Source organism: Anopheles darlingi, chromosome 2 (genome assembly GCF_943734745.1).
Source record: "Anopheles darlingi chromosome 2, idAnoDarlMG_H_01, whole genome shotgun sequence".
NCBI lineage: Eukaryota > Metazoa > Arthropoda > Insecta > Diptera > Culicidae > Anopheles > Anopheles darlingi.
In genome coordinates, this window is record NC_064874.1 from 69,680,480 (window position 1) to 69,697,053 (window position 16,574).

At 50.5% G+C, this 16,574-nt stretch overlaps 1 protein-coding gene and 1 long non-coding RNA gene across 5 annotated transcripts in view; one reads left to right on the plus strand and one right to left on the minus strand.

The window, feature by feature from the left end:
* The window catches only part of LOC125952409 (uncharacterized), a 310,728-nt gene that overhangs the window by 160,030 nt on the left and 134,124 nt on the right, over window positions 1-16,574 (plus strand). The window lies entirely within an intron of this gene.
* LOC125952458 (uncharacterized) lies at window positions 3-16,379 on the minus strand. 2 transcript variants are annotated; one of them, XR_007468817.1, is made up of 3 exons: window positions 16,294-16,379; window positions 14,031-14,148; window positions 3-1,528 (listed from the first exon to the last, which is right to left on the minus strand). It is a non-coding gene; the product is annotated as an uncharacterized LOC125952458 (long non-coding RNA). The 2 variants fall into 2 exon arrangements; XR_007468816.1 differs by lacking the exon at window positions 16,294-16,379 and adding an exon at window positions 15,883-16,008.

The following is a 16,574-nucleotide window of genomic DNA, read 5'->3' on the forward strand; positions in this document are numbered from 1 at the left end:
AACCAGCACCACCACCACCTTATGTAGTCACTTCCACGGAACGTGTTACTTTAAATGCAATATTCATATTATTACCGTACTAGTGTAATTTTGTCACTGTGTCCGATGATGTGAGTATGTGTGTGTGTGTGTGTGTCAGTGTGTGATTTTGTGGTGGTTATAGAATTCAAATATTATCCTTAGTACTGGTAGTAGTAGTAGTAGTAGTATTACTAGTTCTTATGCTACGCATGAATGTTTCGTTAGACTGCTAAGTTGATTATTAATCCTTACGGCGGTTTTACACTAACGCGAACTTGATTACAAATATGATTGATGCTGCCAATTTTGATGCCGCTCAAAATACACCAGTCACCAATCAACGGGGAAGCTTTGCGATACCATCCAGCAGTAGCGTTTCCGGTGGGCTGCCCTTGCTGCTGTTGCTATGTGCACGAAACTTCTTGCAGGGGCCCTCTTTCGTTGCGTAACCGGTGGTGGAAGGAATGGTACGAGATGGTAATAATCCTCCTTCAAAGCAATGATGTGGCAATCGTTGAAGGTATGCTGCAGTTTATTTGCTTCCCGTTTGTGTGTGTGTGTGATGCGCCTCCTTGCGTCTTCCTACTATTCGTTCGCTAGCCCGCTAGTTCCGTGATCGTGATCGTGATCTCTGTCACAATTAATGGAATACCCACGGCGATAATGATGTTTACATCCGGCAGCTCTCTCTCTCTCTCTCTTCTTCTCTCTCTACGCGACTCGCTATGAGACTACGGGCTACACGCTAGGTCGATTGGGTGGCCGCGATCCCCTCCCCACCACGCGATTTGGGTAAACTGCAATTTCCAGCGCGCAAACCGAGAACAAGAAGATGTGATGTGAGGATGTCTTATCCTAACGACTAACGGCTACAACGACGACAACGATGAACACGACGACGACGACGACGACGACCACGACGGATGATGGCGATGACGGTGACTCGAACCGATTTCAACTTTTCAGCTTCGTTCGATTAATCACACTGACAGCGACGACGGCGGCGGCCGCAGTGACAGCAGTCGACGCAAACAATCGCTTCCGGTGCAACCGTGTACTGGCGCTTCCGCTAGCGCTGGCGCTGGTGCTGCTGGCGATCGCGATGGCCTTCGCGATGACAGTTTTCATTTTCCCCCGTTCCCACGTGACCCACGGTGGCTAGGTGCGGAAGGTGCACTCGATCCGGACGACGGCGGCGACGACGACGACGCTGCTACTGTCCGCCCCCGGGGAGGGGCCGTTCTGGTTCTGGAAGATGGGGATACTGCCACTGCAAATTGGGTGTCGGGAAGACCGTACCCGAGACCACACTGACACACACACACTCGCGCGCCCTCGCACACACACTAGCCGCCGAAGCAGGGACTGGAGCTGGGGCTGCCACTCGAACGGTTCTCCTCCTCGACTCGGGTTTGCACTTTTACGGAGCGGCCTCGACGCACACTACTGCTGCGAGCCACACCGACACCACAAATCATCATCATTAGCGCGCCAGTGGATTCACAAGCTGTGGAATAGAGAAAGGGAGAGAGAGAAGAAAGAAGAACAAAATGAGAAAGAGAAGATTCAAAAACGGGAATCCCATCCCAACACCGTCCGATGGATAAAAGGGTTTCGTTTGGTCCATCCGGAAAGCTGGACTCGTCGTCGTTTAGTGCTGGTAGGAAGGGTGGAATTTGTAACCGGAAGAGTGCGATCCGCCACCACTCCCTCTTTGATAACGAAAACTCCCCTCCCCTTCCCTTCCCTTCCCTTCCCTTCCCTTCGATGTGTAACCGAATTGCCATTCGGTTACCAAGTGACGAAGTTTCCAAATGCTTTCTCCCAGAGTGCCATGTTCTAACCCATGGAGCCCTTCCCCTGGAGTTGGTTGTTCTGCTACTCCAAATGGTTTTCAAATTTAGGTCAAACCAAGAGACCGGCGACCAGCCGTCGAACCGAAGTCAAAGGACCAGATGCACCGAAGCTGGATGCCCCATTGGGAGGAAAAAAAACCCGGGGACCATAAATACGCTGCCAATTGTGACTGCCCAAGATACTACCCTAAGTTAAATGGTTCCCTTGTGCGCCTTGCGCCCAAATTTCGCTCAGAAACCCTCTGCCCCGTCTGCCAAGGCGGTCGTTCGCGTCTTTGTTGTCTGGAGCGGTAGCACCAGTAGTAGCAGCAGTAGCAGCAGTAACGAACCAAATTGTGTGGTCAATGCTCGTAAATGGCACCATTTTGGAACCAACCCCAACCCATGCCCCAACCGCCCGGTTCCGCTGATAATCCACAGATTGGAGTATTAAAGCTGCTGCTACTGCTGCTGCTGTCGCTGCCAAAAAGTGTCAGCGGGACCATATGCGAGAGTCGGTGGACGAGTCCACGGACATTGGAGTCCCGACCAGACCAGGCCGGAGAGTCGGACTAACCCCGTTCAAAAATGGATACGGCATCCCTTTTTGGTTACTTCTGTTCCAGCTCCGGATTGCTCCATTACAGACGCCCTGGCCCTGGCGAGTATGCTATGGAATGGAGCTTCGCGTCGGATTCGGTTAGACCGGGCACACACCCCCTCCGGGACACAAACCGTGAGGATCCGTTCTCCGTGAAGCGTTGGCGGACCACGAATGGCGATGCCAACTGTTACCATCGATTGAGCGGCTAAAAATAGATAATGGCCGCCTGCCTGCCTGGCTGCCTGTTTGGATCCTTCCTCAGCACAACTTGGGCAGCCAGCACGGGTTGGGCTTGGGCATGTCGACTCGCCGCTGAAATCCGATCTTTTGTAAGAAACAATTCTCCTTTGAAAGGAGCTGAAAGTTTTTCACCGAGCTGGAGCAGACCATCAAACGGTTTGGGGAAGGGTGAAGATGGAGGTTCGCCCGCTGCTTTGGCCTACATTTCGTTTTATTTATGTCCTGGAACTGAGGAACGTATCGAGTGGCACACACAAACACACGCTCGTTGGCTACATTTTCGGTCTTTCGGTGGTGTTGAAGCGGGACGTTAACAAGGAACTGACCGACATCGACATGTGCGTTGGATTGATCTAGTCGGATAGTCTATCGGATAGTCTGCGTTCGGTGCCGGTAAACTAGAGTTAATGTTGTTGCGCAATGCTGCAAAATGTTGGAGGCACCCCGAAGCATACGCTCTAAGTAAAATCACATTTCCAGGAACTCCTTCTGTGGAACACACTTCTATTCTATTTCTATACCGAATAACCTTTATCCACAGAGTAGCATTAGACTAAAATGGAATCAATTTTCCGTGGAATTTAGATACGAAAAGTACTTCTCGCTGAATGCACAAATACAATCAACAATCCATTTCTTAAATTGAAACTAAATTTAGTGACAAAAGAATGCACGGTAACTCAAAAGTTCGTCTACTCAGCAACCAGCTTCTTTACCAGCTTCAGCATTTTCGAAAAACTGCGCAAGCACTCAAAGTGACTTGTCCACTTCAATCCGAACCAATTGACAGTGCCGCAGCTCCAGTGGCACTAATGTGCGAGAAGCAAGTGCATCAAGCTGGTGCTAAGTAAGGGGTCATCATTCAATTAAAACCTTTCCCCTTCCGATTCTCGGTTGGCTGACTCGCAAAGTTCTGCCTTCGGAAAGGAAGAAAGGACCGATTCCATGTGGTCGATAATCCACGAAAAATGCCCACAAGAATTTCGCGCGCGTGCTAAATGAAGGTTCTAGCTGCTCGTCAGTAGCTACAGTAGCACCGTCGGCCCCTTTTGGAACCCGGGAACTCGACCAACCACCAGGCCGCCATACCGGGCACAAAAGTTTGACGTTCTTCCCAAGGCCTGGACCGTGCCCATTCGGCGTTCCATCTCAACGAACTGACAAGAAATACGAAACGCACGAGAGAAAGACAGTGAAAAACAGGGCTGACGATGGATACGAAATGGCCGCTGGCAGAAGAAGAGTGCACAAAACTTTATCCAGCCCAAAAAGTGCTGGGTTAAGGCCGCCAAAGTACCACTCACAATTACCCGCAAAAAAGGATAGGAAATGCAAACAAGCGCGCTAACGATAACCTACAATCCGGGATCAAAGCGGATGCAGAATGACGGAAATTCCATCGAAGTCTCCCCGTTGGTCAGCTAATGATGAAGAGAAACGATGATGAGCTCGCTAGCAGAAGAATAGTAGCCATTATGGGCGAAATCGTCGGTAAGTTTGTAGTGGGAAATGGACTGACATTAGTCTAACGGGGGCGCGTAATTATGTATCGCCGTTGAGACACCTTTCATTTCGGAGTAGTTCCAGTTGGTCGACACATCACGTCGTCGACGCCGGGCAAATACTTTGTAAGCTACTTGGCCCGTTTCCGGACGTCAGTGTGATGCAAACGGGACTGAAATTCCAAACCAAATCACCATTAAAAGGTAAATGTTTGTTCTGCAAGTTCAACAAGAACGTTCTGGCGTCCAAGAAGGAAAGCTTCTCGGCTTTTCTTGGTGACTATTCACTGGAAATAGTAAGCGAATGCACAAGAAACTCATGAGTAGCCGGAAACAAAAGAGCTTCGCCAGCTCCCTGCACATCAAATATCAGCTGTAAGAGTCAAACGACAGAAATTTCGGACTAACAGCAATTGTACTGACATTGTAAATAGTATTCCTGAGACAACTCCTTTGCCAAAGCTGTTCAGCTCGTCCGTGCACAGTCCAAGTACTTTACACTGATATGCCACACTCCTTAACATGCACACACACACAGACACTCATGCACACTTCCCATTGCACTGAATAATGCAGACCGTGTATGCATTTGCACTTTTGCACACACGAAAACGAAGCATACATTTCTTCAAATACTGATCAATTATTCCGCGGTCGATGAAGGCTCCTCCTGTGAATCCGTGCGAGGCCGCTTGATCCTTTCGTTCATACAAAATTCAGCTGCTGACGCTCGTGGCTCGTCTGCTCGAGCTGCTCCGGCGTCCCGTGCGTCCAAAGTCGACCCAGAACTTCTTCATCAACCCGAAAGGTACTGCTGCTGCTGCTGCTCGGTAGTGCGAGAAGTAGTAGTGGGGCCTGCTGAGGGCGCGTTTCGCACGTTCGCTCTAACGAGCACCGACTACTAGATCCGTGTTGGCTCGGTCGAAAGGACCTCTCTGGCCTCTATACTAACACCACACACAGACACACAGCCACAGCAACACACACAACCATTTGCCTAGCGACGGCAGTACATTGTACGCCCTCCATTAGCTGTAACTGGCACGATAATGTTGATCTGCTGTATTTCACAGCTCACCCGGTTCGCCTGCCTGCTGGTAATGATGATGATGATGATGGTGGTGATGATGATGGCAGGGAACCATGCCGAGAACCATGGTGAACCAATAGTGAATAGCTCACTTACCGAGGCTTTTCATTTCTTGTGCCGAAAAGTTTACCATCCGTCAAGCGAACAAACTGGGTGGAAAACGACGAGGGGGGAGGGTCATTTGGTTTGCTCGGAGGCACTCGCGCATGTGGATGTGTGTGTGTGTGCGCTGAAAGTTCCCATTATGGTGCCAAGATAAACGAGCCAAAGTTTGCCTACAGAGTCTGCTGCAACTACGCCACCGAAGGCCTGACGAGGAACATTCAATTCAATTGTGACTTGAACGCAGAGCACACAGCCCATGACCGCGAACCCCGGGAAGAGGGAAAGGGTTTGGTACTTTGCACCACCTCCCCCCCCCCCCCTCCCTCCGAGGCCGAGAACTTTCCGAGTAGCAAACCGTGTCAGTGACGTTAGTTATGTTCGAAGAAAATTTAAATATTACATTCACCATCGTCACCTATCGTCTTTTACACCAGCAGCACCAGCAGCAGCAGTGCCATCAACAACCATTGTTTGTGTGTGCTGTGTGTGTGTGTGTGCTGGTGTGTCGTTCCGGCAGACAGAACGTCTCCGGAAATCAGGTTGATTGGGGGTTGACTTGCCATCCACCTTCCACCTCGAACATCCGAGCCACAAAGGGTCGTCTACTACTACTACTACTACTGCTGCTACTGCTGGTGATGGTGGTTCTACGGAAACTACGGGCGGGCTATACAGCAGCGCCACGAACCACCGAGCAACTCGATGAAGCATAAATATGCAACCTCCCAAGCCTTACTTACGATGATGACGATTCGGCAAAATGCTCCGGTTGAGGCTCCGATGATTCGCAATATCTTGTCACACTAGCACCGTACGTGTGTGTGTGTGTGTGTTTGTCGAGTCGAGTCGATCGTGTCACAGCCACCACAACAGCCAGCACTCGCCGCACTGTAAGTGTTGCCCGTTGCCTGGCACCCCTTTTTATGCCGATCGATGTTTTGCATCCCAACATCCGACCACCCCCCCCAGGATACTGTTCCAATGTTGCCAATGGTTCCCGTTGTCACAATCCCTGAGAAGGGCTTTTCGCAGGTCACAGAATCCCAGGAGTGATATTACATAAATAATGCAAACATTACACTTACACAATTTATTGCACATCGTACGTATAGTTGAATGTTGGTGTGTGTATGTGTAATGAAAGATTTGAAGCAGTAAAGTATAGTATTTATTTAAAATTGTTGCAAAACAATGGAAGCTTATTTAGCTCACCAGATAAAGAGTGCGCCGCAAAATCCGGGACCTCATCTTTCAATGCCAAACCCTTACTCCCTCGGACACACACCCGTGGACATGGATGGCAACGCGGGACGGAACGAGAGCTACCCTCTTGCCTTGCACTAGAGTACTCCGAGGCACCTTCCATCAACCCCCATTCCCGTCCGTCGGTCGGCGCCTGTAAGCCGAGGAGCCAACCAAGTGACACCGAGGCACGGTAGTTACTACTACTGGCGCAGTACAGGCGCGCATGGGAACGGGAACCAGAAGGACGAGGCTCGCTCGGTAGCTCGAAAAATAATCATCCCCCCCGGGCAGCGCCGTGAGTACTCTTCGTCGTCTGGAGTGCCATAAAACAAGCATAATAGAAGCACGGAAACATGACAACCTCGAGGCGAGAATTTCCATGTCTCTCGCTCGCTCGCTCGCTCGCTCCATGTTCTTTTCCGCCTCCATTTGCGTTCCACCCTCTTGGCGTCATTGGTTGTACCACGGACGGCAGCTAGCTAGCTTTTTGCTTTATTAAAGTAACTAAACTGCGATTCGCTTCCTCCCCCTATACCCTTTCACCCCGTTTGTATCCTTACTTGGGTGGATCTTACCTAAAGTTCAAACAAAGTAATTAACATAAAAGTATGCAGGAGTGTATTTTCAGTACCGCTTCGGTGTTTCGTTTATAGAAAACTGTATTTTGAATGAATATTTAAACATAATAAAACTTAACAACACCAACATTGTGAATCTAGTTAGTGGAAAATATACCCAAATGAGGTTATATATACTCATTATAAGCTAAGTGATCACACTTCTTATAATAACATTTAAATGCCGCGAGTCTTATAAAACATAGACGTCCTTTAGTAGACGTCAAACCATCGCAGCCACTCTCTCTCTATAGTTTTACAAAAGCATCATCATCAAAACCCCCACTCCCAAGTTTAAGGACCCCGCGGTCTTCAACACCGTGTTCCGTGTTTTAAATAAAACATGCCGAAAAAGGTAAAGAACCAACAATCACCAGAGCGTCGGAAGCTTTGCGCATGGAAGTGAATGAAATTGGCCCCCGAAAACTCATCCCCATCCCCAATCGTCCGGCGTCGTAACAGAGTTGTGGAGAGTTTGAAAAATTGCCACCACCACCACCACCACTGGCCACCGTCAGTAATATCCGGGCTGGACCAGTCACCCAGTTCGCTTGCGGCGCACTCGCACCATTCGCAGGTTGCGTTGTGGAAAGGATGGACAAAGAACGGACACCAAACCGGATCCGGATGCGGACAACGGGTTGACAATTTTTCGACAACAACCACCATCTGTCCACCATGTCAGAGCAGACAACAAGGCGGCCAAGGGCACCGAACGATGGTTCCGTGTACGACATGAGTGCAGTACAAGTGCGTGAATGGCGTGAATGCGCTACGGTGTGCCGTTGAGGTGCTTGGCTGCACTGTTTTCCTGTCTCCTCCATTTACACCACCGACTGTCGCTTACGGTGTTCGAGTGTTCGCGCGAGCCGCGAGTCCGTAGCATATTTCAGAGATGCAGACGTTTCGTTTTCGCTGCATAAATGAGGAGAAAAGCATTGAAAATTAAGAAAAAAGTAGCATACAGCAGTTATTAATACGGTTCGATTGAAAATGATTTTAATTACTTCCATTCGTTCATAAACGTTCGTACAATCTGTGCATGGATTATGTTACTTAAACATATCTATTCAGGATCCATTCGGAGGTCCACCTCCCTTTCCAGCTATCTTTTGTTTCTTTAATACACATCCCATCAACAACCACAGCTATGAAACGTCCGAATGCGCTTGCGATTGCGTCCTAAACCACTGAACCACTTGAACACAAATCTAAAGCTCCGCTCGAATTGCTCGCGAGCAAAAAAACGGAGATTTTCCCAGAAAGCAACAGCCACAGGACACACCGAGCCGCGGCCCTACGGCCACAATTTAATATTCATCGTCCATCCGAGAGGCTATCGAGGGTAACAACAACCCCCCGGGGGTTGCAGTGAGATTGCGAAAATCTATTACCAGCTACCGGTGCACATTGATAATTGATTAAATCAAATATTTTTGCCAACCACACCGACCGTGGGTCCGGGGGCCCGTGCTCGGTGGCCCCATCGTGGCGTGCGTTCGGGGATTTGGGGGTTTGTTTGATTAATTATGCACCGATGCACTTTGCGCTCGCGGTGCTGACCGCGGTGCAATGAAAACAACAACATCAACAGCAGTGGACGAAACAAAAAAACGAAGAATATGCATAACCAGCATATCCATTATTGCAGCTGCTAACCGCAAAAACATTAGCTTCCCCCCCTCTCCCGTCGAACCGACACCGGACACACGGCCAGTGCCCGCGGGTGTGGCAGCAGCTGGCAGGACACGGCGCTATCGATGGATCTCGGAGCTGCTTCTCTTTCTTTCTCTCTCTCGCTCTCTATCTCTCTAGTATGACTGTTTGCTTGGATGAGCGCGCGTATGTGTTTGTCCGGTTGTGCCATTGCCCCATAGCCCCAAAAAGGCCCCGAAGGCATTTTCATCGAGTTTTGCATAAACAACTCCTCCCCTCCGACGCGCTTTTCCTCCACGCTTTTCCGTCGCGACGCGACGCTTCTCCTGTTGCATGTTGCGCAAAACGGGCATGTCGTCGTCCGGCAGCATATGTCACCACGGACGGACCACGGATTCGTTGATCGATAATTTATGGACGGAGTTTGCGTTCGGAGTCGGAAAATCGGAAAAATCGGAATCCCGAACGTTCACAGCGGCGCTTGTGCGATGCTAATCAACGAGTCGCGTTGGTGGTAGTGATGATGGTGTGTTGGTGAACGTTGTGCGCTCGTCTCGTTAGTTTAGAAAATCAAATCAATACCAGCATCAGCAAATCTGATGTCCCTTGATCGGTCTGATGGCAGCATCCGCCATCCGGGTATCGCTTAGCTTATCATCCATCCTTCTGCAGCACGTATGTCCGTACGGTTTGGGACGCTTGTCGATAGTGTTGCTTAGCCAACACCCTGCCAACTCCAATGATGGCGGCCAACGTTCGGAGTGCTTCGAAGCACGTAACGAGCAACAAGATACCCGACACACATACGCACACACACGCACGCGGGATGTGCTAATATTTTACCGACCTATTCACATCCATTACCCGACCGCCGAGACTATTTGCATACTCATCGTGGGCCAAACAAGCAGCAGCATAACGCAAAATGGTTCGCAAAGGACCAGCAGCAGCACACAGCACACAGCACCAGCACTCATCATCATCATCGTCATCATCATCAGCATCAGCAACCATGGTCCACCCGATGGTTGCGTCACAAGAAGCCCATACAGACGAGGTAATGTATGCAACAGCTTCCAGCCATTCTAGTCGGCCGATATGCTGCGTAATGTGTCTGTGTGTGTGTATGTGCATGTGTGTGTGTGCGTACTCCCATTTAAGGAGGAGAGGACCAGCAGCCATCACGTAGCGTAGCCTGGATGCCCCCGAGGATGTGCGCGATGATGACTGGACGTGTTTGGGGTTGACAATCAGGCATCAGGAGGAGGAGGAGGGGATAGAAGCAACAGACAGGCGTGGAGCGAACCCAGCGTCAGAGGGAAGGTTTATTTTTTCCCGCTTCCACGTACCGACGAACCGGAAATGAATGTCCCTTCTGACCCTAGCCCCGGTGACATGTCCTCAGTTGGTCAGTGGGTACGTGAATGAGCATTAAATGTAACCACTAAAACCACTAACGATTCACCAACTGCGACCAATCGAACCTCGACCGATGCCAATGGTGCTCCGGTGCTAATTCACTGATTGTGTCATTGTGTGCCACTGACGCCATGCCATAACGCCATGCATTGGCGCGAGGAATCGGTTTTCAAATGAATTCCCACGCTTATGCCACAAATTAACCTGATGCCAATGGGACGGTGGTTTGGAATGGCGGTGGTTAACCGAGATGTTTTATGCAATTCATTTCGCAGAATTGATTGATTAAGTGGAAGACCGTATCGTTATGCTCCTGTGTGTGTGTGTGTGTGTGTGTGTGTTCTGCTGCATTCATATCTAGCATATGCGTTTTTGATGTTGGAATGCTTGCAACCGTTAACAGTTGGTGAGGATATAATAATTTACTTGCTTTAACTCTGCCTTGCTGAGGAGTTATGTTAGGGAAGATCTGGATGTTTGAATGTAATTCTCGTTTGTTGATGAAATGACATTCATTATTTCGTTCTTAAATTGTTAGATAGAAACAGTTATTCATCATTCTACACCTATCATAATCCATTACTTGATATTAAAGAGATCAAAACCAAGAAAACATTCATATCGTGGCAAAAAAAAAATTAAACGGGGCCCTCGTCTTAACTATCTTTTTCACAAACTGCCACTAACTGACATGATACTCATGATGTAGTAAGCCCTCTAATCCCCCTCTTACACTGTGCCTAATGACGACCATCGCATCGATAATGCTAGAACGTTCTACCTAGCATCCCCGAAAAACCCTCATCACATGCTCCACGATCAGAACGTTTGGAAACTTCTAGAAAAATGTAAGCTCCCCACACCGCTCCCTAGCCACCTGATTCCTCTCACACGTGCGAGACGTAAAGACGATGAGCGGAACTTACAAATTGTACCGAGAAATGTTTTATTTGTGTTTCGCTTCGCATTTCATCTCGCTACCATTTCATTTTGAAGCACAGACGGCAACCATCACGGCATAAAAAAAAAACCCCCCGTTTCTTCAAAGCAAATCCCCATCCCTCACCCTCAAAACCTGCCCAGTCTGGTCCTTACTCAAGGCGGAGTGGGTGTGTGGATAAGCTTGAGGGGAAAAAAACAAATTCCTCACCAGGGACCACCGAGAACACGCTTGGAAACGCTTGGAAATGCTTGCAAAGTTAAAACACGCCAAAATGGTGTCCCGTTTCCCGGATCAGCGTTCACCTTCCCCCCGCTCCCTCGTGGTGCCTAATCGTATGGGTTTTCTTCTTTCGAAGCAATTGCCCATCATGCACAACGATCCGGCGCGATGCCACTTAATTAACTAGACTCATTTTGCTCGAGCCTCGCACTTGTAGCGCGCCGAGCCGTGTGTATCTAATGCCTCTTAAAAATTAATTCCCCCAACAGCAGCAGCAGAAGTAGCAGCAGCAGTAGCCCTCAGGGGTAGGAAAGGTATGGTGGGCCCCTCCCCCGCCCCGCTTTGTTGAGCCAAGAATGCCTCGTCCTCGAGCCCGCTAAGCAGAGAATCGGCTGTATAGTATCGCGCGCGCACACTCGCGGGCACTCATTGTACGCCCACGGAGCGGAGGAGCCTCGAAGCTCCAAAACACTCACACCTCAAGAGGGAAAGGGGCGGCGAGGCACCTTCCAACCCCTGGCTGAACTGACGTATGGCGTAAGTTGTTGTGTGGGCACTATAGGCACGACTCCAGGCATGCTGGTAGCCCGATCGCAGCGCATCGGTGGTCGCTTCTAGCTAGGACACCAAGCGACACACAAAGCGACAGCGACGACGACAACGACAACGGCACACCACGATTCTGTGCCAGTAGGATGAAGGGCACTCCGAGGAGCGGGACGCCCGAATATGCGCTACATTGTTGGCGGCGGACGCACATTTGAAGGACAAATTTTCACTTCACGTTCCATTGTTCAGCATCCAGCATCAAGGGATCCTGCGCGCGTGTTCGAGATTGTGTGTGAGTGTGAGTGTCTGCCATCAACGGAAAAAGGAATGAAAACTGCCTTCATGCTGACACTAACACTGCGGTAAGCTCGTAGCCCGAAGCCCGAAGCCCCCCCTTTATTCGGATTCGGCTGAGTACGCCTGAAGGCCCCCTCCCTTCCCTTCCCATATCCATCTTCTCCTTCTAAGGATCGCTGCTTGCCTCGGTGGCTGGCTGGCTGGCAAGCTGGCTAGCTGACTCTGACCTGCCTGTGAGCACATGTAAGCGCTGGTGGTGGTCGGGAAAAAGAAAGAAAAATACACACACACACATACACCTAACAACGCCTTATAGCTCCCCGGAGTGTCCTCGTGTTGAGGTAGCACATGAAAGCGCATTGATATACGCGCTTTGGTGAGTCGAATTCATCGGCTGCTAGTTCAGCTTGGTTCATTCGTACTAAAAGCTGACGGCAGCAGCACTCGCCATTCACTGGGAACCGCTCGCCGTCGCGTTATCAGTTGACAGCAACAGCAGCAGCAGCAGCAGCAGCAGCAAGAGTCGTGGAGGAGGAGCCCCCTCCCAATGAATGGTTTTGCATGTAGCAGTAGGTCGACTCCTGCCTGCTGTACGCACGCACGAGCTTTTGCGCCAGCCAGCAGAAGCTGTGTGTGTGTGTGTGAGTGCCCAAGCTCAGGCGATCCTCGTGTGACGCAACGGTTCAGCAAATGAGGGAAAAAAGATGGTGAAGAGAAGGAACAGATAGTTAACAAACAAACTAAACCGAAGGCTATCCACCATCGTAGACCGCAGATAAAATATCCATTATTCTCACCCCACCACCATCGCTCTATCTCGTCCACACCACTCTCATCCCTTGTTCCATTTCCCTTCCCTTCCGGTTGAATGCGAATGGTTTTTTTTGTCTCTCCTCGGGCCTCGCGGTGCTTGCTGTACATCTGCTGACAGCACATCGGAAGCAACAGAATGGTTTGCTGTTTCGACGTTGGAAACGACACAGAAAAAAAGGCATAAGCTGCCATTTGCTGTAAAGGAGGACGACGAATTTCCTGCCGAGCCTGCCGAGTGCACCAGAGCAGGACGCGCCGTGCTAGCACTAGCACAGTTCAGGCCACAGTACCCCGAACCAACAGCAACATTCAATCGTTTGCGCTTTCATATTCAAATCTTCTTACTCGCAGATCTCCGAAGAGCTGGCTGGCTCCTGGTGTTAGTAGACCAACGCAGAGCAGAAAGAGCCGCTCAGTGAATGTGTGTGTGTGTGTATGCGCACGTGCATGAGTGTATGGGGTTGGCCGTGATTTTAACGGCCGTCTTTTGTTCTGCCACCCCAGCACCAAGGGCATCGGGAAAATGGAGCGAGAATCGAGCGCGAGCGTTGATGGTTCCCGTAACAATAGCAAAAGGCCTAGCGCCAACTAGCACCGACCTCGAGCGCACAAGCACCTTCAATGGTGAGGCTGGGAAGATTCTCTATATCTCTATCTCTTCCTTAGCCAACAAACAACATCAAAACGATGCTCCGAAAGGTTTGCGACGAGTGATTAAAACCATTCCCGGGGACTATGATGGCGCGGTTTTTGAGGTTATCTATTAAGCAGCAGCTCGGAACGCACCAAACGACGGAATTCGTAGACCACGTAGCATATCCCTAAAGCTCGATCAACGGTGTTGAGCAATCGAGGAGGAAGGAAGCACTCTTTACCTTTGTTTTTCCCGCTGCCTCAACCGCTGCGCCGCGTTCACGTTCGACATTGAAGAAGAAGCTGGGCAAAAACTGTTTTCACTGACACTCCACTAGGGGCTTCTCACGAACACACACACTGCTAACCGGGAAGAAGAAGAAGAAGGAAAGGGGGACCGGGAATTCCCTGTAACATGCTTGTGTTACTCGTAACCGGCTGCAGCTCGAACTAAAATACTCGCAGATCGCTTCACTAAAAACAGGCTCCAAGCAGCAGCTGCAGTAGGTCACCATTACAGCCTCTGCTCACGTGCTGCAACCCAGTAACACATGGTTCACGAACGCACATATCCCCCCCCCCCCCCCCCCCCCGGATTACTACGATCTCCAACACCTGCCAGGTAGTTGGCAGTAGGCGCTTTCAAGCAGTACACTTCACTTCGGGCGATCAATTTGAAGATCTTGTCATCACACCACCGTCGTAGCAGCGCACTACAGAACAAACTCCCCTCTTCCTTTCTTCCTCTCCGTTCCTAGATACATTCACACATACACACAGACACACATGTACACCTACAGAATCACACACACACGTACACACGTTTTTCGGATATACTCGTGTTCCCGTGAGCTGTATTCATTAATGCTCCTTCTCTTCTTCAGCTAGAACTGGCAGAATATGCTGTCAAATCGTGCTTGAAGTCAAAAGCAATGGTATAGCTTGGGCACGGACACGTCCTAGGCCGCCATGGCTAGAGAGCGATCATACATAACCTCACTTCAAGGCACTTCGGGAGCTTCGTCGTAGTAGGAACATCCTTTCGCCCGTGCCAGACTCAGCCCGACGACCACGTAGAGCCTTCAACAAGGGGCCGCCACGAGAGCACACTTGTTGGTGTGGTGTGTCTGGTGCGCTGGATTACTTCTTCACTAATTTTTCCACATCCTTCGCTCGCTCGCTCGCTCACTCGCTCTCGCTTTTCACGTGTTTGAGCGCTCCAACTGTACTAGTAGGCCACGTTCTCTCTCCATCTTTCTCTCTCGCTCTCTTCTGGGTTCGTTGCAGCTCACTACGCTCTCCTGGTATCGGGGGTAGGTTTATAATCCCTAATTAAATCACGACTCGTCTCGCCTCAACCAGGTGACCCCAGGCCAGCACCCATGACAGTTCCGGAACAGTTCCGCCACACAAACCCTTTCGGTTTCCTCTGGGCTGGAATACTCGAGCCTTTGGTTCGAGCCAGGATTTCCATCAGGTCCCACCGACGTCCGGGAGGATTTGCTTCTGGGAACAAGCTATGGAGTCTCTCGCACTCAGCCAACCCCAAGAGCAAGAGAAGTAAATGTCAAAGAGCGAGAGCAAATGCAGAGAGCGCGTGGCAGCAGCAGGCAGCAGGCAGCGCACGTCCCGTGACACACGCATCGTAGGAACCACGACCGATAACCTTCACCCAGGCGCCTCCATCAGGCCTAACACTGGTTGCTTCTGCTGGGTGGTTGCCAACCTGGCCGACCTTTCAAGCTGCCTCAGCACTTTCCATTTCGTTCACGCCTTTACACGCACGCCATGGCCCTAGTAATAGCTCTTGATTTGCCCATTCCTTGATGTGCGTTCGGTTGCGAGCTGGAATCTGGGCCTGGAACCAACGTATCGGACACCCAGAGACACGCACACACACACACACACCTGAGGCTCACTTTTCTGATCGGTCTTTTCGCTTAGCATAGCTACCGTTTGCCTCGTGACCGTTTGCCATGACCAAGGATCCTCGAAAAGCAGTTGCCGAAGGTAGCTACTACCAGGCGCAACCTTTACCACCTGGTACGACACACACAAGCACACACACAGGCACATACAGGCACGCACACTTACCAGAGGGTTTCTATCACGGGGTTTTTCACTGGCACACGCACCTAGACGCGTCTCTTCCACTCCACCACAGCAGCTACCACTTCCGAGCTTTAGCAGCAGACCAGCAGCAGCAGCATCAACTTGTCGCGCGCGCCGTTATCCTTTGTTACGCTCCACGCTTCGGTTCCTCCACCAAATCCTTCCTCACCCTTTTCCTTGAGGGCGGGTTTTCCGCTCTATTTGGTCCGCCGTTCGTTCGCGTGCTGGGTTTTTTTTTCACTTTCACACCTCACACCGCGCTGTATGTGTGCCGCGTGTGTACGTGTACCACGTGTGTCCGGCGTGTGTGTGTGTGTGTGGGTGTGTATCTATCTGTGCCGCGTATGTGCGTGTGTGAGAAAATGATAAAACGGGGGAAAGAAAACGGAATACCTTCACTGCACATATATAGAGTTAAAGCATTAAGTAACAAATCTATACAAAAACAACGGCACGACTCTAAACCGGAACACCAACTGGGGCTGCTGCTCCCGGAGTGATGCTGTCACAAGGGTCCGGGCCCTGGTTTTCGGCCCGAGCGCATCCCGACCCTCCCAGAAATGGCTTCGTCGTTACGTCGGTTTCGATTCGGCTCCGTGTACGTTTCGTTGTACTAAAAACCCTCGCTCCGGTCGTTCCGTCGGTCGTTCCGTCGTTCGGTTGGTGCTGGGTGT